At 46.1% G+C, this 5,045-nt stretch overlaps 1 pseudogene; it reads left to right on the plus strand.

Moving 5' to 3' along the window:
- Nucleotides 1-5,045, plus strand: part of Kif11-ps1 (kinesin family member 11, pseudogene 1) — a 5,163-nt pseudogene extending 118 nt beyond the window's left edge.

Here is a 5,045-nt window from a genome sequence, read left to right on the forward strand (position 1 = left end):
GCCACATCTTTTAATCCTTTTCGAATAGTGCTGCTCCCCAGGACTAAGCCTTCAAATATATATATCGCCTATGCGGGTCATTCTTATTCAAACCACCACAGTAGCAGTTAAGAGCACTGCTACTCTTCCAGAGGTCCTGGGTTTGACTTCCATCCCTTATATGGTGGTTTACAACTGTCTGGAAGTTCAGTTCAAGGGGATTTGATGCTTTCTTCTCTGCCTTTAGACACTGGGCATGCAAGTGGTACATAAACATAGACAAAAAACTCACTATCATAAAGTAAAAAAAAGGAAGTGGAGGCAGGGGTATCAGGAGTTCAAGGTCACCATGAGATCAAAGCCAGCCTGGCCTACACAAACTCCTGTCTAAAAACCAATAATTTTACTTTCTTGTGTTTGTATACATGCATGTGCATATTTTATGTGTTTTGACACATACTATCGTGTGCAGGATTTTCCGGGCAAGACTCAACATATACATCAACCTGGCGTTGGATCATTTAGTTCCCAGATAAAAGACACACAAGCTTTATATTCACAATAAGTGTGAATTTGTATACATGCATGTGCATATTTTATGTGTTTTGACACATACTATCGTGTGCAGGATTTTCCGGGCAAGACTCAACATATACATCAACCTGGCGTTGGATCATTTAGTTCCCAGATAAAAGACACACAAGCTTTATATTCACAATAAGTGTTTAAAGCACTAGAGCTGGACAGATGGCCACCCTCTAAGCTATTTTGCTTACTTCCTCTCAAGCACTTACCATGTTCCACCTGGGCAGCTCTTACTCTAATTGACCAGGCCTCATGGCCATATTTTCATGACCCATCTACCCCATGGCGTCTCTCCTCTCTCTACCTTCTCTCTCTTCCTCTCACGGTCTCCTGCCTCAGTTCCCCAGGCTTGGGGAGAATCCTTGGTGTACCTGAGGATCTCCTCAACTCTGAGGCTACCAGGCCCAGTATTTAGCATTCTGATACACAGCAACAGACCAAACCTCGACGTCAGACAGAGAAAAGTAGCAGCAGCCCTACGGTCCAATTCTGTGAGGTCTGAGGTATTGTTTGGGTAACTAACAGGAGTGTGGGTGAGAGGTTACAGGAGCAGGAAGACTCAGAGGCAGCCATAAATCACTGAACAGCTCACTCGCACACGTGTGCCAGCTCACAGAAGCGGTGACTCGGGGACTCTGTATGATTTGCACGCTGCCTAGTCCAAGAAGGCTCCTGACTGTAGCTGGCCTGGTCTGCCTCTCCTTCCCCCCACAGTTGTTTACTTCTTCCATACAGCTAGGGAGGAGCCTTTAAGAATCCTCCAAAATTCCAGTTCCAGACCTGTGACTTTTACCTCCCTCTGGGAAGAAAGGTTCACGGAAACTGTTACACAACGCTTAGCCTGTGCTACACGCATGTGGAGGCCTGGGGTACATTTCAGGAGTCACTTTGCTTGCTCTTCTGCCTTATTCACTGAGGCAGGGCCTCAAAATCATGCCAGAAGTCCCGGATACAGTTTGTCTTACTGGAAGAATTGCCCTGGGGATCTCACCTTTAAAGGCTGAGATTCCAGGTGGACCTTTGCAGCTACTGAGCGCGTACTTGGCTGCGGGGGATTCAAACTCTTGTCCTCATGCTTGTCACCTCCCCACCCCCTGCGCGCCCCCCAACCCCCAGCCCTAATTTGTGTTATTTTTAAGCCACCGAGTTTGTGGTGCTGTCACAGAGGCGCAATAGAAAACCAGCACTTTCCACCAAAGTTGTTCATTTGAAGTCCTTTGCAAACCTGGTAACTTAACTGGACATCGTTGTTCTGCGCAGAGCTTGGGAAAGTCACAGCCTCACTCAGTGTGGCAGGATCAGCTGCATGCTGTACGAGGAGACTGCAGACATCCCTTATTTATTTATTGTTTGTTTGTTTCTTTCTTTCTTTGTTTCTTTCTTTGCTGCCTATGCCCTGGGCTGCCTGCTGCCTGACCCTACTTACCCTTGGGGTTTAACTGTAATTGGCAACTGGGACAAAGCAGTAAGACGCTTGTCTGGTGGTATGTGATTATCCAATGAGCCCGTGAACCTTATTTATAGATAGTGTCTCCCTAAGCAGCTACGGCTGGCCTGGAATCCAGTGTATAGATTAGGCTGGCCTTGAACTCAAGAGAGATTCTCTCGTCTCTGCTTCCTGAGTGCTGCCATTAAAGGCAAGCACCACTATACCCAGCTCAAACATTGGTCTCCAAACAGCATCCCTTTTCCCATGATTCATCTCTCTGTTTTCTAGCCATTCTGCTTAGCCCCCAACCTAAGTGTTGGCATCATTCTAGGCCAGGAGGTTTGAAACACTGTCAATAGGTCCGTACTAGATAGTTTTATGTCCACTTGACATAAGATGAGGACATCTGAGAGGAGGTATCAATGGAGAAAACACTTTAGGACTGATGGTGGAGGGCTCAGTTCATTGTGAGTGGGGACAGCCATGCCCAGGTGGTCCTGGGTTCTATAAGAAAGCAGGCTGAGTAAGTCATGTGAAGTATGTCAGCAAGCAGCATCCCTCCAGGGTCTCTGCAGCAGCTCCTGCCTCCAGGTTCCTGCCCTCGCTTCCTTCAACGATGGACTGTGACGCAGAAGTATAAGCCGAGTAAACCGGTCCTTCCCCAAGTTGCTTTTGGTTATGGTGTTTCATCACAGCAACTGAAATCCCGACTAAGACAACATTCCAGGACGAACTTTCTGGAGGAAGGAGGATCGAAGGGCAGGACTGTCGAGGAGGTGGGGAGGTGCAGAGTGTATCATCTGGAAAAAAGGAAAGCTGACTGCATTCAGTAGGAGAATTCCATCAGGCACAAAAAGAACTTGGTGTGGCAACTGGAGGGCCCGCTGACATGAAAACGTTTACTTTTGATATGGTGTTTGGAATAGCTACTGGACAAAGAAATGTTTACAAAAGTACTGTTTGTCCAACTCTAGATGAGGTCATTATGAGCAATAATTGCCCCATCTTTACAGACAGGCACTGGAAAAGCTTTTACAGCAGAAAATGAAAGGTCACCTGCGAGGAGGCTCCTTCGGCTGGTATGACTTCATGAACTTAGCAAATCCAGGGGAATTCAACTGATAATGGTACTGGGTTTTCAAAGTGTCTCCATTGGATATCTATACTGAAGAACTTTTTTTTTGTCATTTTGTTTTTGAGATAGGGTTTCTCTGTGTAGCCTGGAGCTCACTCTATAGACCAGGCTGGCTTTGAACTCACAGAGCTCCACCTGCCTCAGCCTCCTGAGTGCTGGGATTAAAGGTGGGCAGCACCACCACCCTGATATGAGGAACTTTTCGATATTCTTAGGCCACCCATTTCTGAGGGAGTGCTTTGTTTGAGAGAGGAGTGATCTGTCAAAGGTTTGGGGGAAATCTCAGTGCATAACAGGGATGAAGGGGCGGCAAGAACAACCAGGCAACCTCGACGAGTGTTCCCTCTAGAGTTTCTGTTACAATACACAAGAAAGGAAGGAAGAAAGCAAGAAAGAAAACAAAGAACCACAGTGGACGGAGAAGAGCTTAGAAAGCTGAATTTGGTTAATCTTGCGGGAAATGAAAAATCTGCCCGCCCTGGAGCTGTTGACAAAATCGTTCAGGAAGCTGAAAATATCAATCAGTCTCTGTTGACTTTGGGTACGAGTTATTACTGCTCTTGTGGAAATAATATCTCTTAGTCTTTATCCAGATTCTGAACTAACCAGACTCCTGCAAGGCTCTCTTGGGGATGTACCAGAACGTCTATAATGGTTGAGTTCGCCTGCACCTCACCATCTTGAGGAAACTGGAGTACTCTCACATAGCAAAGAACATGCTGAGTGAGGCTGGAGTTGATCAGAAACCCACCTCAGGAGCTCCTACCAAGGACAACACAGAAGAGATGGCTTGTCTGAAGTGAGATCCTGTAGTGACCCATGAGAAGAATGGAGTGCAAATCTCTGAAGGAAATTTTAAAGCCATGAATGGAAAATCAACTGTTCAGAAAAAAAAAATATTGTTGAATTGGTGCTCTTGTGGAAGAAAGGGCTCGGTGGAATTACAGAGCTATCTGTGGATGATAAAACTGACCAGCCCTGTGGTGCCAAGGCACGACTTTAATCCCAGCTCTTGGGAGGCAGAGGCTCGCTGGCCTCTGTGAGTTCAAGGCCAGCTGGTGGACAGAGTGAGTTCTAGGCCAGCCAGGGCTACACAGAGAAACCATGTCTCAAAAAAGAAAAAAAACAAACAAGAAGGATTGCCGGTTCTGATGATTATCACAAGAATGTACACTTTAACCAAGAAGGCATGCAGCTGGTTTGAAGATTCTGTGAAACCCTGTGATTCACTCAACAGGAACCTGGGAACTGAACCGCAAGAGACCACACAGAGATGTGAGGCTCTGAACACAGGCAGTTTGTTTTTCTGAACAGTGGGCATCTTGCTTAAACAGAAGGAAGGAGGAACGCCAGAACTTGATGGAGTTTGTAAGCGGGATGTCCTGAGGCTTCAACTTCAGAAATCACTGGAAACTTAAGTGGACATATTGAGAACCAGCGTAACACCCTTTGTACTCAGAGAACCGCTAATGAAGAAAAATCCAGAGCAGGAAGCCTAGAGTTAATGAAACTATAAGGACTGGTTTGAATAAGCTTAATTGCTTATTACTGAAACTAGCTATCCCAGCAGGTTTGATGCCAGAGAGAAGCTATTTATATCCATCAACACTGGTGAGGACTGAACCGTGGAAACAGATCCTTGCTCAGCTGCAAGAGAAACAGCTTGAGCTGTCAAGGATGCTAAACTGTTCAGAAAACAGCAGAGACCAGTCAGGGCGTGGATGAGGAAAGGGGGTTTCTGGAGCAATGTATTGAAGAACCTTTAATTCAAGAGCCATTTGTATGTTACCCGTGGTGACGTTCCGTTTTTCCAGCACAAAAACACAGGCAGGCAACCCAATGGGGAAGCCTAAGGTGGAGGAAACCTCAGAGTACTCTGTTAAAAAGAGCAGACTGTATTATTCCAAGCCGAGATAA

The sequence above is a fragment of the Rattus norvegicus genome, chromosome 17, assembly GCF_036323735.1.
Source record: "Rattus norvegicus strain BN/NHsdMcwi chromosome 17, GRCr8, whole genome shotgun sequence".
Lineage (NCBI taxonomy): Eukaryota > Metazoa > Chordata > Mammalia > Rodentia > Muridae > Rattus > Rattus norvegicus.